The 20,568-nt window shown below is 45.8% G+C and overlaps 2 protein-coding genes across 3 annotated transcripts in view; both read left to right on the top strand.

Annotated features, from left to right (window-relative positions):
• LOC119421599 (septin-9) overlaps positions 1-20,568 on the top strand; it is a 916,196-nt gene that overhangs the window by 38,181 nt on the left and 857,447 nt on the right. The gene's annotated exons all lie outside the window — the stretch shown is intronic.
• Positions 1-20,568, top strand: part of pvalb5 (parvalbumin 5) — a 571,007-nt gene that overhangs the window by 38,181 nt on the left and 512,258 nt on the right. For both annotated transcript variants that reach the window (XM_037688960.1, XM_037688961.1), the window contains exon 2: positions 1,271-1,273. The gene's annotated coding sequence lies outside the window, so the exon portion shown is untranslated. The remainder of the gene's footprint in view (positions 1-1,270; positions 1,274-20,568) is intronic.

The raw sequence follows: 20,568 nt of genomic DNA, 5'->3' as shown, positions 1-20,568 counted from the left end.
ACGTAAACTTTTATTCGTGTCTGTCATCCCTCTCAGCCTTGTCTGAATTTGAGTACTATTTTGTTAAACCGTAACAATCTCAGGGCACTGAACAGAAATGAATTGAATTGTTTCTGTTCAGGGTTATGGGGAGCACGTGTCTATCTACAGAGGTCATTGTGTGAAAGACGAGGAACACCCTGAATAGGTTTTCAGTCCAACACAGGGCCGCATAAAGACAAACAAGACAGATAACCATTCACACTCCCATTCAAACTTTGAGATAACTTAGAATAACCAGTCAATCAAACATGCATTTTGGGCGGTAGGAGGAAATCGGAGTATCTGGAGAGAGCATACATGGATGGAGCTGGGTGTTTAACTTGCAGCCGTTTTGCTGTGAGGCAACAGTGCTAACGACTGCTCCACCGTGCAGCGCTGAAATGACCTCGTAATGAAGAATTCCTGGTAGTATAATTTTTTTTTAAATACTATTTGCAGAAATCACAATGTTTTTTGCAAGATCTGTCTTTAAACTTGGGTTCAAAAAGCTATCTACAACAGGTAAGACATTGTTTGTTTATAACCTTTCCACAATATCTTACTTAAAAAGAAATCTGAATTGTCGCTTTAATTGTGTTTTTCACTGATTGTGTGCTGTTTGAAACTAACCAGTCCAGAGACACCTCGGTCCAAATCAGTTTACTTCCCCCAGCTGCTTCCATCTTTTCCCTCTTACACACGCACCCCCCCCCACCATACACACACACAGACGTGTGTACGGCACTGTCTACATTCCAATCACGTCTCCTCTTCACCTCCCTCCTTCCACAGTTATCTTCCTCACAGAGCCCGAGTGCCGTGGCGTCGGCCGATTGCTGTATTTGTGGACGCACTCTGTCTCTGCTTCAGCGAGGAGCAGAAGATGAAGTATACATGCTGAGATCACCAAATCTTCCCTGTTTATTTGTCTGTCTATTCTTCTGTCGGTTTCTTAGGGCTCACATTGATTCCCTGCTGCCTGAGCACAGAGTAGGAGGCTTGAAGGAGAAGCAAACTTACACACTGCTCACTCTCTTTATTGTTGTTTTCTGCTGTGTTCAGTATAACATTGCCCCCAATTTTTTTCCATTCATTCTTTTCCTCTCTTGTTTTTTTCTTCGGCATTTCTCAGCCCAACGTTATCTGCTAAAGAACCCCTCCTTCCTCCATCTTTCCTTTACTTTATTTCCTCCAATCTCTTGTTTGCTCTGATAGAGGAGAACGCCAACGAGAAGAGAAAGACAACAAGGGGGTCTAATGGAAGAAGGGAGGAGAGGGGAGAGATGGACCGTGAGGAGGATGCAACAGCAGGGAACGAGTGATCGAAGGATAAGTTGGGCGAGGAGGAGGACAAGAAGAAGGGGGTGGAGGGGTGCAGAGGACAGAGGAGGATAAATGATTTACAGAGTGGGCTTTACAGCCTGGGCTCATGGGAAATATGAGCTGTAGCAAATCCCACACATGCATTTACATGCTCTTTTACGTGCACATGAGCCTCTGCATGCAGAACTGGAGATTTAAAATTTCAAGGTGTTAATTAGTAAAACGTTTCTGCTCTGCGGGCAAGCTGCTACACAAGTGATTGATTACAGCGGCGGTATCAAAGCTGCTGCCTTCATGATGTAGTTTGAATGTTTTTGTGCTTCATCATACCCAGGAGGACCGATTCATCCCATCTGAAGCATTAAAACCTATCTGTTGCCATACAAAATACTGTCGGGAAGGATGGAGAGAAGAAAAGGAGAGGGGTGCAGATGGAAGGGTGAATTTGATTGTTCCGCTGGATGGTTCATAATGTGCGGAGCTGTGACTGGTTCATTCTTCTTTTTTTTATCCTCTCTTCCTCTCTTTCATCGCATCATCTTCAGAGGCAGCTTGAGATGGGATTTATCTGCTTTCTCAACACATACACACACACACACAAAGGGGACAGAGAGACAGCTCGCTCCTTCCGTCAAATCTGGCTCTGAAACACTTTGAATCTTTCTTCTGCTCCCTGTCTGTCTGTCTGACACCAATAAACATGCACATGCAAATGCACAAAAACTCACAGACGTGCGCAAGTGGAGGCAACACAGGAGGAGAGGAGGGATGGAGCGTCTCTCTCTCTCTCTCTGCGTGTTTACCTCCCCAGTCATCCTGGTTAATTATGCATGCAGAGGCAGTTTGCAAGGAAGGTGGAGCGGCCTGGGAGGAATTACACACACGCATATCCCATCACACCAAAGTCACACTTCTTCACCACCACCATCAGAACCATTCTGGCACGATGAAGCTAAGCTCACATGCTCCGAGACAACCTGACAACGCACTTAAATAAACACGCCTCGCTCCCTCTACCTTCCCTGTTCCAGCACACACACACGTCTAACACATCTGCCATTAACACTCTGCTCAACATAGCGTGCTCCAAAAGAACACAGCAACCCGCCCTGCCGCTGCTCCCCAATCAGTGCTCTGCTCTCACCCCCCAATTACCCACACTTCAGTGCGACACACACAGCATTCAGATGCCCTCACTTTTCCGACTTCCTGTCTGCGTCCTTGCCTCCCCGTGCTCTTTTACTGATAACCCCAGGTTCAGCACAGAGACAGACAGACAGACAAGCGTCCCTCTGTCTCCCTCCTCCTCTCCTCTTCCTGCAGCGTCTCTGACCAGACTGCGTGGGTGGTTTCCTGCCCAGGAGAGAAGCTCAGGAGATTGAAGAAGCCAATATCTGCTCCGACATTTGTCAGTGTCCCGTTGTCATGACACTCAGCTGGAGGTTACGGGGGGTCACAGGCAGCCAGTCACGTAAGATTATTGGAAGACACATAGAGAGGGGGCAGAGATGTACTTCTGATGATTTGAAGCTACTGGAAAGGTAGCAAACAAGCTTAGATAAAAACATTACATCACGGAAGGAATGTGAAAATAAGGAAGGAACAAATGACGGAAAGACGTCATTATTTTATGAATGTTAATTTGCTAACATTTTGCTGCACTTAGCTTACATTAGAGGAGTGAGACCAGATTTTTTTTGGAGGCATGGACAAAACGCAGGAGAAAGAACTGGAAGTGGCAGAAATGAAGATGTTGAGGTTCTTCTTAAGAGTGACAAGGATGGATACGATTAGGAATGAGATGATCAGAGGTACAGCACAGGTTGAACTGGGAGATAAAGTTAGAGAGGTCAGACTGAGATGGTTTGGACATGTCCAGAGGAGGGACAGTGATTATATTGGTAGAAGGATGTTAGAAATGCAGCTGCCAGGAAAAAGACAAAGAGGAGATATATGGATGCAGTTAGAGAGGACATGGAGGTGGAGTGAGGACAGAGTGAGATGGAGGAGGATGACTCGCTTTGGCAACAACAGCCAAAAAAAGAAGAAGCTAAAGTTTTGCTACTCACCTTTATAACTGACATTATGCTACATTTAGTTAGTGCTTTGGTACTTTTAGCATTTCTCTAGTTTTACATTTTAGCTAGTATTTTGCGCCATTAGCCTTTAGCTTTAACAAATAAGTTTCAGGTTCTTTTGCAAAGTCGTTCGGCGCTCGCCGTTCACACTACAGTTTTGCAGAAAATGCGATTCTTAGTTTTGTTAGGTTGTTTTCAAACCTGATAGTCCTGTAGACTCGGTTCGATTGGGGACCAAAATTCGGAACATTTGTTTACATTTTCAGCTGGTGTGGTTCACATTCACACTGCACCAATCGAGCCAACATGTTCCCCCATGGTGGCGCTGCACCAAGAACTACTGAAGGAAACAAGATGAAAACCTCTGAAGACACTGAGCACAACTTACTTCTGGAAACAAAAATGGCATCAAATTTTAGCAGTTTTAGGATTTCTGTTTTGTCTGTGACTCGTGTGCCAAACAAACATTTTTCAACAATGGATTTAGCATGAATGGACGATGAGGAAGACCGTGGAGAATGTTGTTTTTCACACAAGGCGGCTGAGACGGCTTCATATGAGGTAAGAGAAATGCGCATTTGTTTTGGTTGTATTTACCCAGAATGCCCTTCGCTGTAGTCCACTTCCTGCTTTTGAAGCAGTTTCTGGTCTGCTTGCATTCGCAATGCATTCGAACAGTGCTAGCGTTCACTTCAACCGAACCGAGACCTAGGTATTTAGGCGGACCAGAGTTCGTTTTGTAAGTCCGTATCAGAGTTTGATTGTGCATTCACACCTCCCCAAACGAACCGGACTTTCTAGGCAAACGGACTAGAGTTCAATTAAAGTGACTGAACAGGGCTGGTGTGAATGCACCCTTAGAAACAAAATCACATCTTTTCTGGTTTTATTGTCATTACCGCCGACGATAATGTCTTTACCCAAGTCTGTGTGCTTATGAGTAAAAAAAACTCACTGGACAACTTTTATTGACCCCTTTAGAAAATAAGCAATGAGTTTACATCTACAACTGATCAACGTTTAGAGTCAACCTGATTCAAGATGGCTGCCACACAGTTCATCGCAGCAACACAAAAACGAAAACAACTCAGTCAATAACACAAATATTAAACTAAAATATTGTGTGATATTAGTTGAGTCATCCCCAACACATAATTCTAACATTAACTGATCGCATGAGATCTGATTTTAAAACTTTGCCATGTGTGTGTCAATTCAAGATGGCCGCCACAGTTAATGTGATGTGACAGCAGCTGAGAGTCACCTCGCTGCCCGAGGTTGTGAAATTGCACAGGTGATGCTTTGGATTTAAAATCTGTGAAGCCTGTATAAATAAAACCAAAAACCACTGAATTAGGTCTTTTCAAAACAATCCAATTATTTTCAGTTGTTTATGGCTCGTATTTTGTCATTTTGAGGATGTCTGACGGAGTTTTGAGACAGAAATGTTATAATTAAATCAACCCGAGTAAAACGAGCCTTGCCCATTGGCTCTGTGCGGGAGTCGGTGGTGGTGAGGTTTGTGTTAGATTGTGCGCGTGTTTGTGTGCGACATCATATCGTCTCGTCTCATCTCTGGGGTTCAGGGATGACTCATCCACAGACTCAGCTGGCTCTTCCATCACAGATGAAGATCGAGACGCAAATGTCTGCACGCAGCATACACACACACACACACACACACACACACACACACACACACACACACAACACAAGCACCAGCCACACACTCTCTGCTCAGACGTTACTTAAAATGCATAAAACTGGTTGAAGAGGAAGAAGACCTTTTGACTGCAGGATGACAGAGAGGCTGCAGCTTCAGCAGGAAAGAACAAGTAAAGGTCAGAGAAAGAGAGACAGACGTGTCCATCTTTGGCAGCTCAAAAAGCAGGATGTGGAGGTGATTCTGACCCGCTGTTCTGTAAAAAAATATCCCCTCTCTGACCGAGGTATAAACAAGAAGAAACTGACTACAATGGGAGATCTGGGTTTAATGTGGGGGTGTTAGCAAAATGTTCTATGTCATATAAGCTTCGCCCTTTAAGGCCTTCGCTTTAGTGGGTTTATCCCGTTATGCAGAGCATAAGCACTGAAAAAAATTAGTCCACGCCCACCTGCTGTGTGGGCCCTACCCGGTCCGTATAAATTACGTTAAGAGCGGGAAATCGGCTCCCATTTTTTCTTCAGCGAGCTAATATAGCACTGTCAGAAGAACAAAGAAGATAAGTTGTGTAAATGACCAACCTTGTGAAGGATGCTTGGCCCGGCAGTCGACCTCCGGTCGTCCGGTGAGTTCTCCTCCCCGAGGAGAAGATGACAGCAGTCTTATTCCAAGGTAAGCGTCGTGGAACATTTCCCAGTGACAGGTCACTACACGCTGGACAACGCCATCTTGTGTTTTTTCCTCTTATCGCCGACCCTCGGGGCGAACCGGATGGTTCCTCCGGGGCAAGGCGTGCTCAGCTGCAGCCCCCGCTGCTCATTCCCTCCCGGGTAGCGTAGTGTAGGTGGAGGGGGGCTGAGTGAATGCTCACCCCATCCCACCTCGTTTCGCATCGGCGATCACACCGCTCCCGGCCGACGGCGCCCTCAGGGGTTGCCCGGCGGAACCCGGGAGGAGGCTGACATGAAGGGACCCCTTTTTTCTACGTCCCTCGCCTTTTCCCGCCAGTTCGGATGATCGGCGGGAAGGTTGTTTTTCACTGGGCTCCACTGTGGCTCACCGTCTTGATCCATACGGCCTCACGTTCCAACAGGACGTTCCACGGGCGAGGCCGCAGACGGTTCTTTCCTGGTAGATTAGAGGAGTCGGTCCCCAGTCCGCTCCCATCACCAGAGTTGAGGGATTCACCGAGCGGGGCTATTCCTCGGTAACCCCTCCTGGAGCCAAGCCTCGCGGAAGCTTCCGGAGCGAAGCTGCCCAGGCCGGAGCAGCGTCCCGTCCCTCCGGAGGAACACGAACCAGACGGCGAACACGCTCTCGAATCGAGCCCACCAATGTGTTTTTCAGGCAGCCGCAGTTAGCAACAACGCGCGCTGCTAGCACATAGCATGTCCAAGGGATTGAAGGCCGCAGACCTGCCTTGGAGACAAAGAACTCCCTCTGTCAGGCAGCTGACGCCAGCTCAACATGTGTGCCTCTCCCACGGTTTGCCTGTCGAGGACTGCAGCGCGGAGGACGACGACCCAACGACCCACCTGGCTTCGTTACTCCCCTCGCTGCCGGAGAATCTGCACAAGACCTGATGAAACATCGCGGACGCGCTGTTCAGAGCAGCTTCAAACCATGCTGGCGAAGTGAAACAGTCGGAGGAGGTGCCAGAGGCTGTGCACCACCTCATCAAGCCGCGCGGCCCACCCTGTCCCGCTGGAGGGACCGTCGCGAGCAAGCTTCGACTTTTCCACGGCCGCGGCTCTCGCTGAGTTCCACCACCAGCCCCGCCCGTCAGAATCCAGCCCTCTTCACTCCGGCAGCCTGCAGCTCAGCGTTTCCCCAGAGTTCGCCTGCAAGACAGCGCTCTGGGCAAACAATCGCAGAGCTCATGAGAGAGAAAGCTCTCAAAATGACGGTCTCCGGAGGGTGTGTGTAAAAGTGACACGAAAGTTGAAATAAATCATCATTAATGATCAAGTGTCTGTTTTTTTAGCCAGTCTGTAAGCCCGGATGAGCTCACAGCGGCCGCACACATAAGAGCCGGTGTCCTTTATAAGGCTTTTTAAACTCACCGCCGCTCCAAGACATTATTAATCGCTTACAGGGCACGATGGTAAGTGAAAATAACTCGTTATAATCCCGGGCTGCACGTTTTTCACCCAAGTGATGTCAACTCGTACCCGTGGGATGAAACAGCCCCACACACGAGCCGGTGTCCTTAAATAAAGGTTTTTTAACTCACCGTCGCTCTAAGACATGACGAGTCGATCACAGAACAGCCTCCACACATGAGCCGGTGTCCTTAATTAAAGGTTTTTAAACTCACCGTCGCTCTAGACATGACGAGTCGATCACGGCACAACGGTAAGCGAAAATAACTCATTACCAACTAGAACTGCACGATCCTCACTCAAGCGGTGTCAACTCGCACTCGTGGGATGGAACAGCCTCCACATGAGCCGGTGTCCTTAAACAGGTTTTTAACTCACCGCCGCTCTGACATGACGAGTCGATCACTAAGATGGACAGCCTCCATCCAACGGCGCTGCGTTGATGCTGGCGCACACACACAGCTGCCGGCGCTAACCAGCTCACATCGGTATGAATGTGGTCCGCAGGCTGGTCCGGGTGGGGGTCCTTCTCTCTCAGCTTTCGGCAGCTCACCGCAGCTTAAACGTGAAGCAGCCGAAGAATCCGGTAATGAGTCCCACCTCCCTCTAGCGCGCGCCCCTCCAGCGAGAGCGGCGCGCGTCCCTCCAGAGAACAACGTGTGCTCCCGCGGGGCTAAGCAGCCTTCACTCCAACAGCACGGTGTAAATGAAGTCACGCCCTCCGCCTTTCAACGTTCGCACAGCGACGTCAAACGCGCAGCCCCACCGCGTCATTAGCTGTCACACGCTTCGCCTTCAGCTCAAGTCTCGCCCGGGGTCACACAGAAAACATTCCCGCGACGCATGACGGCGGTTGAGGGACGGACTGCTGACAGCCGTACAAAACATGACGCATCATTAACGCACGTTCATCCACGAACGTTACGTAGAGTGGCAAAACATGCTCGCCGTTTTTCAGATGGATGGACAGGGTTTATGCAAATGGTACAAGTTACAGTTTGCAACCCGAACCCCTCCATTCAGAGGAGTTATATAAACGGTCCCGTCATCATCATCAGACTGATTCTCTTCCCTAAATGCAGAAATCCAAGTGTTTTCTGATAAAAGTAATCTACAGAGTTCCCCAAGGGAGAGAAAACACGAGGGTTTTTACTCACGGATCGGAGGGGTGAGACCGTTCTTGGATCTGTTGTTTAACATCCAGAGAACGCATACCGATCATCCTAAAACACAGAGACGAGAGTTTTTTGTTTTTACCTGGATGATCTGCGGATCCTGTCACTTCAGACAGGAGGCGCTGATGCAGGATCAGGTGTTGACATCACACCTGTTAATCTGGGCTTCGCCATAAGTGGAAGGAAGCTCGATTTTCCCGGCCCAGACATTTGTTTTTCTGGAGTGGAATTAAATTCAACCACCATGAAAACTCATTTATCACATGAGACGCCTCTAGAGGTGTTTTTGCACGTCTGCATGTGGATCCAGTAAAACAACGACGGATGATCATTGTCTTTTCCTCTGTGGAAGCAGACCTCCGACTCTGGGGAAACACCTTGTTTTTCTATCAGAGGGAGTCCCCCTCAGCAGACCCACGTCATGGGTCAGTCTTCACGGACACGTTGCTGTCAGGCTGGGGGGGGGACATACCTATCTCAAGCAGTAGGGGCGCTGTGGCCCCACTACACATCAGCCCACATCAATGTTTTGGAGTGTCGCACAGTACTGAATGTGATTCAACACCTTGCTCCTGTGCTACAGAATCAACACGTGTTGATTCACACAGACATCATGATGACTGCTGCATACATAACCATCAGGGTGTGCGTTCAGCCAGATGTTACACATTGTGCGAAAGCTACTGAGTTGGGTTCATCAAAACCTGCTTTTATTAGAGCGGTTTACATATCCGGTGTTCTGATGTGACGTCCAAGGGCGGCCCACGTTACGTGGACCGGATCCTCCATCCGGATCTGATGTTTTTCAGACGCAGCAGAAGTTGGCAAAGCAGCTGTGGACCTGTTTGCGATGCGAGAAGAACGCTCAATGTCAACTACGGTTTTCCCTGAGCCCGCGAGACGATCCATCGCTGGGGGGGGACGCATTTGCTCACAGTCGGTGGCCCAAAACGCCTTTTACGCGTTTCTTTCCCCCCCACCTCCTCTGTTTTTTTACGGTCCATGAACCGAGTTCAAGAGGAGGGATTGACAGCCCTCCTTGGTGGCTCCCGGCGTGTGAACGCACTATGGTTCCCAGGCCTGCAACGTCTGTTGTTGGGTCGCCGTGGAACTGTCATGGAGGAAGGATGCTCTCCTTCAGGCAGGAGGAGCGACCAAGAGTTACCCAGAAATAGGTCAACACCGGTGGGTCTGACCGCTGAGCGGTTCCACTTAGAGGATGGGTCTCCCTCAGGAGATAGTGTGCACAATTCAAGATTCACGTGCTGCATCTACCACAGTTCTGTACACATCAAGGGGACGGCTTTTCAGCGCTGGTGCACAGAGAAGGTTTAGAGACCACCTCATGCCTTTTAAGCGGCGTGTTGTTTTTCTACAACAGCTGATGGATAGGGAGTTGGCTTTCAGTACGCTTTAACGTACGATTGCAGCCATCTCTTCCTGCCACAAAGGGTTTGGAGACAGAACAGCTTTTATCACCCGCTGATGAAGCGGTTTCTAAAAGGTGTACAGAGATGTAGGCCTGTTTTTCACGCCCACTTGTTTTCCACAGTGGGTTTAACGCTGGTCCTGCGAGCCCTGATCAAAGCTTCAATTGAGCCTCTGGATCAGGTTTCATTTAAATTCTTGTCTCTTTTAACAGCCCTGTTGCTGGTTTTAACACCCGCTAAGAGGGTAAGTAATTATCTGCCCTCTCTGTTGTTTCGTCATGCCTTAGAATTAGGCTGACGGGCAGCTCAGCTGATTTAAGACCAACCCAGCTTTTATGCCTAAAACATCACGAGCTCTTTTAAATCAAGAGTGATATCGTTGGAGGGGTCTTTTCCCCCCCACAGATCAGAAGAGGAAGCATCTTTTCATCTTCTCTGCCCGGTGCGGGCGTTGACGTGTTACATAACGCGCACAGCTGCAATGCGTTTCAAACTCAACAATGGTTTGTGCATTATAGAGATGCTTTCTACAGGTCGCCGTTATCCATCCAGCGCTTGTCACACTGGCTGTGTGAGGCCTTTTCTGAAGCCTACAGAGCATCAGATTTAGAGCCTCCTGTCAACCTCTAAGCACACTCGACCAGGGGTATCGCATCTTCGACTGCTCTGCATAATGGTATGTCAATGCAGGACATCTGCACTGCGGCTGCATGGTCAACACCCTGCTCATTTATTCGCTTTTACCTACGTGATGTAACGGCTCGTTCCATGACACATTCTGTCCTTAGTGCTCTAACAGAATGAATATTATTGTTCTCATGGAACTCTGTTTAAGCTCACTTCTGTCTGCATGCATTACAGTGTGAGATGTTGTTATCAGTCACAAGTCGTGTCTGTGATTTTGGTTATATTGTCACTAATCAGTTCATGATTATTGTTACCAATCAGTTCAATTGATTTATAATCAATTTATGGACATTAATCTGTTTATACTGTTCAGCCATGAACCAGTTGGTTCATGCCCCCCCCCCCCCCTCTTTTCAACTTCTTCTTCCCGTTGAAAGTTTTCCGGGGTATTCATGCTTTGTCAGAACGCATAGCTACACAACATGCGTCTGTGCATGGCACATAATTACGCGATGCGTAGTTATGCACATGGGGAGCTGAGTGACAAGACGTTTTTTGGGCAAGCTTCCGCTTCTTACTGTGTTCGAATGGACCCAGTGAGGCGAGGACCACATCGGCTTCGCCCTTTACCCACTAAAGCGAAGGCCTTAAAGGGCGAAGCTTATATGACATAGAACGTTGGTTACGTACTGTAACCCCAGATTCTATGAATATAAGCGTAGCCCTTTAAGCGTCGGGCCTCACTGGCTCCTAAATGGCTGAAGAAAAAAGCTATTTTGGGAGCCGATTTCCCGCTCTTAACGTAATTTATACGGACCGGGTAGGGCCCACACAGCAGGTGGGCGTGGACTAATTTTTTTCAGTGCTTATGCTCTGCATAACGGGATAAACCCACTAAAGCGAAGGCCTTAAAGGGCTACGCTTATATTCATAGAATCTGGGGTTACAGTACGTAACCAACGGTTTTTTTTTTTCCCCTTTGGCCCATTTGACTGACATTTACAGGAGATGTCCTGTGACCTTTTGGGAGACGTGCAACTTTGCAGTGGGACGTTGTCAGAAAAGTAAAACAGCAGAGTCTACAGTTACCATGGCAACAACAAATCATCAGAACCATGAAGGTAAAAAATAAATAACTAAAAAAAATCAAAGATGTAAATGTCATAAATGATTGAATAAAATGGTTCATATTTACGTAGGGCCTTTTGTATTTTTTTTTGCCATACATGATATCAATGTGTTTCTGATTCGTTCGTTCTGTCCGATCGCACTCCAAATACACACGGCACGGGGAGTGGTTGGTCCACTATGGCAGTGTGCTGCTTGTGGACTGAGTTTGTTGTGGCTCCTTGGATTAATGAAGTCCTTTGGATGAAGGATAAAATGTCTAAAAAACAAACAAACAAACAAACAAACAAACAAAGAAATGACCTGACTGAATTTTTTTGGACTTTTTTAAAACCTTCACATTAAGCAGTTATCCTGGCTGGAATTCAATTCTAGTCCAACTGGAAGTGCTACAGCTAGCTGTTGCTGTCTCGATTTGCACGTGGAAATAACCATGAAATTCTATGTAAATATCTGCGTAAAGGACAAATGTTTCTGAACTAGTGCTTGAATGAAACCCTGAAGCTTTTAAGACTTGTTTCAAGATGGTGAGAATCCACTTTGCTAGAACGAGCTCTTCGCTCATCAATCTGGACAAAATTAAACTGTAGTTTTCCAAACTGACAAGTAACATAACTAACTGCTTTTTACAAACTCCACTTTAAAGCATTTTAACAATTTGTTTAAAAAAAAAACCTTCAGATGTCAACATAAAGAAAGAATGATTCTAAGGGAGCCTCACCTGTGTTACTTTTAAAAGCAAAATTCAAATTTTGTGTTTCCTCTCATCTAAATTAAAGCTAAGGTCACTAACTTTAATTATTAGACTGAGGTTTCATACAGTCCTTCAGTTGATGAACAGGTTGGGATTTTTCTAAACTGTTTCTAAAATGTAGCTTATTAGCGGCTTGACTCATTCATTGAAAATACTTATTGGTTTCAGGCTTTTATTTTGTAGCATCCACTTAGAAACAGCAGCTTATTCACACTGAGTCGTTTATCCAAATTACTGGAACGATCAGATAAACTGGGCCTTTCAGAACTGTGCCACAAGAAACTGAAGCAGTTTAACGTATTTTCAGCCATAAACGTCGCACCGCCCTATAAGTCGCATACATCCAAATATGTCAAATAAAGTGGAAAAATCCATAAATACGTCGCTTCGCCGTATATGTAGCATACGTCACATCTATTATGTGTTACCGCTGACGCGTCACATTTGTTACGCGTCATCGCTGACAACCCGGAAATGTGGGCCGGTTTTGTGCCAAAAATCAATTGGCTGCCAAATGGCGGTTGCGGGAGAATGCACAAGAGGACTTAAAGAAGAATTTAACAAGATTAACACTTAAAAACAATTATTTGTTTGTTCGAAATTATAGTAAAAGGTGTGTCTCAGTCTAACTTTTGCTTAATAAATGCACTTTGACGGTCAAATCAGCTGAATTTCAAAAGTATTTGCTGCCTCGGTGCTCAGAGAGCACGCAGACAGGGAGGAAATCAGGAAAGAGGAACTCTGCACATTTCTTAAAAATTTAACAAGATAAGCACCTAAAACAATTATTTGTTTGCTCGACTTTATAGCAAAGATGAGTCTCAGTTGAACTTTTACTTAATAAATGCACTTCAATGGTCAAATCAGCTGCATTTCGCCAGGGCGGTGCAGAAAAATGAAGCTGATTTGATTTTTGCTCCAGGCGAGCTGGACAAAGGTGGCAGGCTGTGGCAAGCTGATTGTGTCACTAATAGCCACTTTTACCTATTACATGACACAACAGCATACCATACTTCTCTAGTGCCATCTAGCGGCTGAAAATGGTAGTGTTCAATATTTTCAGTCAGAATGAATGAAATGGTCATATCTCAGCCAAAAATTGGTATAAATACAGGAAAAAAAATCCATAAATATGTCGCTTTGGCGTATAAATCGTAGGGCATGCAAATTATGCAAAAAATAAAAAAACGCGACTTATAGGGCGAAAAATACAGTAATTTAGAAGACCAAAACCTGAGATCATCAGTCTCAGCTTTAGGTTCGTTTACGGTTTCCTGGAAAGAAGACGCACCGTTTAAGAAAGATTGTTTCTGCTGTTTTGACGATTTGTCTGAAGAACGTTCGTCACTGTGTAAACGGGTTAGTTTACTTGTTACAGAAAAGAGTGACAAAAGGGTACAGTTCTACAAAGTCCAAACTCAAACCAGCAACCAAGTCCTTGAAGAGTGAAACACTGACTTGTGCTGAACAATAAGCAGGAGATGAGCATGTGGGTTGCAAAAGGACAAATCCTGCTCATCCATTTCTTTGTGTGCCCTTTATCTTCTCTTTTTACAGTCTTCTATAGCCTTGACCCAAAAATCATTCAGCCCTCCCTTCTTCTGTTCCTCCACACAACCGTCATTTATCTCGTTTTTCAATCCATCTTTTATTTTCGTCTCTCCCTCCGTCTTTCAGTGCGGTCACCTCCAGCCGGCAGCTGCCGCGCGCTGCCCTTTGAAGGACTAAACCTGGCTTTGTTGACATGGTAACGGAGCGATGAGACGGGTGGGGACCGACCCACTGCGAGTGATGACAAGCACACACGCGCAATCAAAGAGCCCGCACGTGAAATTACAATCAGGCGTTTTGATTTTTCACCAAAAGGCTTTTGTAGCTATTTGCACATGAGGCAAGAATCAGAAGAAGAAAAAGCTGATGTGATGTGGGTCGCTGCTGCTGATGTGAAAACGTGTTCGTGTTTGTGAGAGGACAGGTACACACATCTACTTCATCTCGTGCGAATGTTTTCTAATACGTGCTCGAACGTGCGAGCACTTAGTGGGGATGAGTTTGTGTTTATGTGAGCAGGCTTGATAAGAGTTTTAATGATCAAGGTTGACTGCCTGCAGTGACCCCTGCAGTGTGTGCATGTGCGCAAGCATGTGTGATGGCATCGGTGGACTGGAACATCGGGCCGTGCACGAAGAGAAACAAAGAAAACAAGGTCTGTGGACTCATGTTTTTGTAGTGTAGATAACCTCAAACGTGCCTGCACAATTTCTGCTCTCACACACACACAGGAGTTGGGGTCTTGTAAAGTGGGCCGCAGAGCTACTTGGTATTCCATCAGAATCTTTCAGCAAAGGAGACTGTGCAGAGGAAAGAAGGGATGCAGAAGGAAGATTAGATGGAAGAAGACAAAGCAAAGCAATCAGGCCAAAGAGTGGTCGGTAAGTTCTCATCTGTGTCACAGGCTGACTTCAAGCAGTAGTTTGGACCTTTTGAAGTGGGCTTTTGTGAAAAGGTTATGAACAATTAATATCTTACCTGCTGTAGATGGTAGTGTTGCAGTCAAGACCACCTAACCCGAGACCAAGTCAAGACCAAGACCAGAGTGTACCGACACCGAGACAAGACCAAGACTTTTGGGGTCTGAGACTAAGTCAAGACCAAGACCTCAAGTCTTGGAGCACAATCTTTTCACAGATTGTACCGGATTACTGTCACTCCTGGTTGCAACATTACGTTCTGTTGTCTGTATTGTTCTGTTGGTACAGAACCACGTGCGAGTGAAAGGGGGTGGGCGTGACTGCGGTAACAAAAACATGTACAGTATTTAGCAATGAGTCACGTTGGATTTAAATCGGTACGTTTTGCATCCAATAAAAACAAGGATGTCAAATAAACTGGACAATATTCTGACAATTTAGTGATATATCCACAGTTGTGGTCTTGAAATAAAATCCTGAGTCCTCAATGTCTGAAACCGAGACAAGACCGAGACCAAATGCGGTCGAGTCCGAGACAAGACCAAGACCATCAAAAAGTGGTCTTGAGACCAGTTGTTGTCTCAAGTACAACATTAGTAGATGCCCCCTTAAAACATCTCATCTTGGATAAACAAAGTTTATTTTTGACCAGATCTATGAACTAACAACTCATTCTAGTGGGGTCAAGAACAAAGAGGACTTCTGCCATCTTTAACCACTTCCAAACTCAACATTTTTATGGCATACTATGCAAACGTTAAATTATAAACCCAAACATCACAATCAATTTTAGATTTCACAGTTATTTGGACTGGATTTGATGATCATTTGCAAGTGAAAATAGCAGGAATATCATGTTTACATGTTTACAACAATGTTTAAAAGAACTTCTTTGTATATTCTATTTTTTAGTCAGAAATAAACTCCAATCCTCCAAACTGGTATCAATTCAAAGAACTATCTAAATATTAGTTTCTCATTTGTTTTGTTACCTTTTCCTTTTAGCCATCCTATTTGTTAAAAAAAAAAAAACTGTAGTATGCTTTTTTTTAATAACTGTTTATTGTTGTTGCTGTTGTCCATTGTTGTCATCTTTCTTTGTTGAAATCAGGTCTCTCTTGTAAATGAGTCCTCAAGGCTCAATGGGATTTACCTGTATAAATAAAGGTTGATTGATCATAACATTTCCAAATATTCCCACTTTAAAAGATCTGAGCAGTTGCTTTAAAAAAGATGTGACATACTAGCTTTTATCCAGTTGATCTTCTGAAAAACATCTTGTGATTTTCCCAACTTAAAATAATTTTTAATTTACAGCATTTTATCAGTGTACATATAAGTGTGCTTTGTGTGTCTTTCACTCATATATCTGGTAAATAGTTTTAGTGGTCATCTTGTTTGATTTCACCATTAATTTCAGAAATCACCTTAATTTTAAGGACCTTCCACATAACACTGCTTCAAAAGATCGGAACTATCCCTTTAATTCATTTTTACTGTTTTCCACCTACACGTGCAACGATTTGAGGTTGGGCAACCTGCAACAGGCTTATTCGTTGCAGTGACCCGTTTTTGTTTGGTCTATCCAAGCACTTGTTTTACACATGCACACTCACACACGCACACGCACACACCTGTCCTTTTCCAGGTAATGAGATGCAGTGTCGTACCACGGCAGAGGGAGCCGGTTGGGACAGGTCTGGTGTGACCTCCCTGCTGGGGTGGGGTGGGGAGGAAGCCATGGTGTGTTCCACGCTTGCTGTTTTCCATCCCTCAACTCATTTACACATACCCACTGCCACACATGTACAAATGTTCACAGATTCACTCGCACACGCAGAGACGTGCGCAGTGATCTGCACCTGCTCCCACTTCAGTTCAAATGAATCGATGATGCTGTGACACTCCTGCCTGTCTCTGACACATATTCTGTCTCGTCTTGTCTTAAAATCAGGTTGTCATATCATCGTCCTCTGACCCTCTCCTTGCCCTCAAACCAGCTGCTGTTTGTGTGTGTGTGTGTGTGTGACACATTTTTTGTGTTTTGAAGAGGACAGACTTATTTTTCATGTGACATTTTGAACTCAGGCTGACGGTGACGAGTGTCCTCAAATGTTGTTTGTGTTTGTAAAATAAAATGAGTGTCATTTGGTGTGCGTTTATTTTTCATTTTTTAATTAAGAAGCAGCAGAAAACATTGAAATGTAACCCTACAGATGATCTGGAAACATGAACGAAGCACAAAATGTCTGCATCCAGAGAGGTAGATGCAGCCAACTGTAGATTAGGTTTTGAAGTTTCTGTCCTATGATAACTTGAAGAATGGAAATTATTAAACTGCAACAGCGTTACTTGTTGGCACATGAACTCCATTTTCATGCAACTCCTATATTTGTTTATAATATAGCTGACATTGCAGAAAACCTGTTAGGCAAACTAAACTGGGACATTTTTCCACTCTGAATTTTTTGCCATGGAAAGTTGGGTCAACCTCAATTTCTTGATCTCAAAATCCAGCATGGCCGTCTCACGCCTAACGTTCCAATAATGCTGCATCATTATAAGGTTGATAAGCACATCCTTATAATGATGCCACATAAAGCTGGTCACACAAGTGTAACAACCACAATATTTGTGCAGACTGCACGTAATGCTTTGTTTTAACTGACCTGGTCTCACTGGCGCTTGCCTTTAAAAAGAGAAAGCTCTTGTTATCAGAGCATCACGTTCCCATGATTCAGTTGCAATAAACTTAAATGTTTTTTTTTTGTCTCATTGACTTTCGTAGAAATTTTACTCTAAGCCAAATCTTATATTTGCAGTTTGAGGGTAAAGTGGGGGGTTCAGTTTCTTGCTCATGGACACTGTGATCATCGTTAGAAGGTAAAACAATTTCAGAAACTAATAAAAACAAAAGCCAAATCCCATCTCTTGCCCCCTATACCCCTACTTCAGTGTTTTGCATATTTACAATGGAAGGTAGGAGTGTGCTAAATCTTTTTATGATGTTGGAGAAAATGAGTTACTCATATTACATCAAAAGAAACAGACGAGAGCAACATGTTCGGCTAAGAAAGGAGGCAGACACAAACTCCAGTCAAGGCCCTATTTACACGGACACGATGGGGGGAAACAGGTAACAGGTTTTTTCGTATGTTAATTAGAGGAAAAGATCCGCGTTGACACGGACGGATTTTGTGTTTACATGCATCCGGAGTAATCCCCCCGGCCCACTGAATCCGCTGTAGTTACCATGCCAGGTCATTAGATGGCACTGTGAATTTTGTACCTTCACCTTGTGCGCATGCGTGCTGCCTCGGGCTAAAACTTCAGCTAACAACAATTTAACAAGTTAAAGCTGGATTTTGGCTGAATTTTGGATGAGTCGACAGATTTGACGCCAAGCGGGACCACTTCAGCTACACACCGGTCGCTGAGTGGACCAGAACCGAGTCGACGATGTTGGACTTTACTCCGTGATAATCAGCAGCTGATTTACAGCAGGTAAATCAATGTTCTTAATAATGTTTGCTTGTGTTTACGTTGATCACACAACAACCAACTGAGTTTTTATTTTTATTTTTCCTGAAAGAAGAAGAAGCTGTCCTCCCACCAGGCGGACCGGTTCTGAACAAGGCTCGGCCCAGGTGCAGTGCAGGAGGACGTCGAAGAGAGAGATGTTGGATTAACGATTTCTTTAAAATTCCCCTAATTTTTTTTATTCGATCCATTAAATGTTTTAAGCTGCATTAATCAAAGGAGTGACAGCCTGAACGAGCCAGATGAACAACGTGGGACATCCAGGATGAAAACACGAGTCCAGTTCATTAATGTAGTTTACAGTTAACTTGTTTTTAATAGTGTGTTCAGTTTAATTATCAGTATTTGTGTGACATACATTTTGTGGCGTTAATGCCCTCGGACATTCAGCTGTACGACTCTTCAAACACACCAAATTAGTTAAATGGCCAAAAGCTCCTGCAGACATCGTGCATGGAGGAGTCTGTCTGCTGGAAAGTGTGGCACTGATAGATTTGTGGCCAAACAGTGGATGCAGGGACGAGTGGAGACAAGTGGGAAGAAACCCACATGGTGACGTATACTGCAGCGGCAGGGGTTTCCCAGGAGCTCTGCATCTTGTGCCTCGTGGACTATGAAGGTATGTACGAAAACAAACGTCCCACAGCCGCGTGGCCGCACGTCGACTGCTCGGTTTCGGATGGAGTACGTCTGAGTGGCCTCAACAGCCAAACTGCAACATCTCTTCTTAAACGTAACATCTTTTTATAGCCTCTGGGCCTCTCCTTTTTTTAGCTGCCTGAAATCCAGACTGGGGAAAATGTTATTTACAGCCACAGACAGACTGACACTAAACTGAGGCAAGTCGTAAACAGAGCCACGGCAAAAAAGTGAAACGAGAGGATGATAGGAAGAAGACAACCAACAGACGAGGGAAGGAAGGGACGGTGTGAGACAGATCACTGAGGCCCCAGAGGCCAAATATAGACGAGAGGAAAGGAGCAAATTAGGGGAGATTGGGAAGAAATAGAAGATCAGCAGGGGGATAGGTGAGAAACAGTGCAGTGATGGAAAGGGGGTGGGGGTGATATGAGAAAAAGCGAGGGCAAAAAAAAAAGAGAAAAAAGACAGAGAGCAGCGAGAGATAAGTGGCAAGATATGAATTTGGGTGCAGAGTGGAAGAGAGGCAACGAAGGGCAAAAGGAGCGTTGCTGCGAGATCAAGGGAGGTGGGGGAGAAAAAAGATGCCAAAGAAGAAGCGGAGGAGAGGAGGGATGAGAGGATGTGAGATTGAGGGCACACAGACGAGGGAGGGAGAGAGGGGAAGAGACAAGTGTGGGAGGGTTAGGGAGAGATAGATGGAACCTGCGAGATCAAGGCAGATGTGAGGGAGGACGTGAGGGAGGAGACGGGGGAGGAAGAGGAGGAGGAGGAGGAGGGGGAGAGGGCGTAGCATCGATGGGGAATGGAGGGATGCGGGGAGGAGAGGAGAAACGGAGATTGTTATCGTTGGGCCGTGCTGCCGATTGATTTGCGTTAGCGTCCTCGAGCCGGCGCTGAGTCGCAGACTCGGGCGTCATTAGAGGAACACGGCGCCTCCACGCACCTGGGTGTGCAGCGTGCGTGGCCATATGGCACGTTTGATGTCCTCATGAATGAGACCAGGAGCAGCGGAGAACAACATAGAGGGGGAGAGAGAGAGAGACAGATGACAAAGTTTGAGCACTTTGCGGGAGAGGAAACAGATTGCGAGGGAAGAGCGAGGCAGATTGAGGGAGAGAGCAGCAGATTGTGGCAGGATGAATGATGGACACCGAAAGATGCTCAAGAAGGAGAAGCAATCAGGCCACGGTGTTTCAGGTGTCAAGCCTTTCACTTCGGGTGACACATCTATCGGTCATTTCTCACAGCGAGATGAAGAAAGACAAAGTAAGCTCCCCGGGCCTGCTCCCTCTTTTCCCGCATGTGGTGCAGTGTGACGGTGGCGGTGGAGGTGATATGTGTGTGAGGAAGAGTGTGTCTCACCAGGGACTGGGAAAGTGTGAATATGACTGTGGAACTCTGCCAACTGAGCAAAGTGGGAGGAGGAGGAGAGGAAGGGAGAGAAGATGAGGAAAAGATAAAGGGGGGAAAAAAGGAGGGGAGAGAGATCCCATCCTTTGTTCTTAGCTGATGAAAAGAGGAATCAGATCCTGTACTCCCACTCTCACTCTCTCTGATGAGACTTGGTGCATGCCCCCCCGTCCTCCCCCCACCTACATAGAATTGGCTAGGAGT

The sequence above is a fragment of the Nematolebias whitei genome, chromosome 15 (assembly GCF_014905685.2).
Source record: "Nematolebias whitei isolate Nwh7 chromosome 15, NemWhi1, whole genome shotgun sequence".
In the NCBI taxonomy this organism is placed as follows: domain Eukaryota; kingdom Metazoa; phylum Chordata; class Actinopteri; order Cyprinodontiformes; family Rivulidae; genus Nematolebias; species Nematolebias whitei.
Note: the sequence above shows the minus strand (reverse complement) of the source record. Positions and strands in the feature narration are given on the sequence as shown.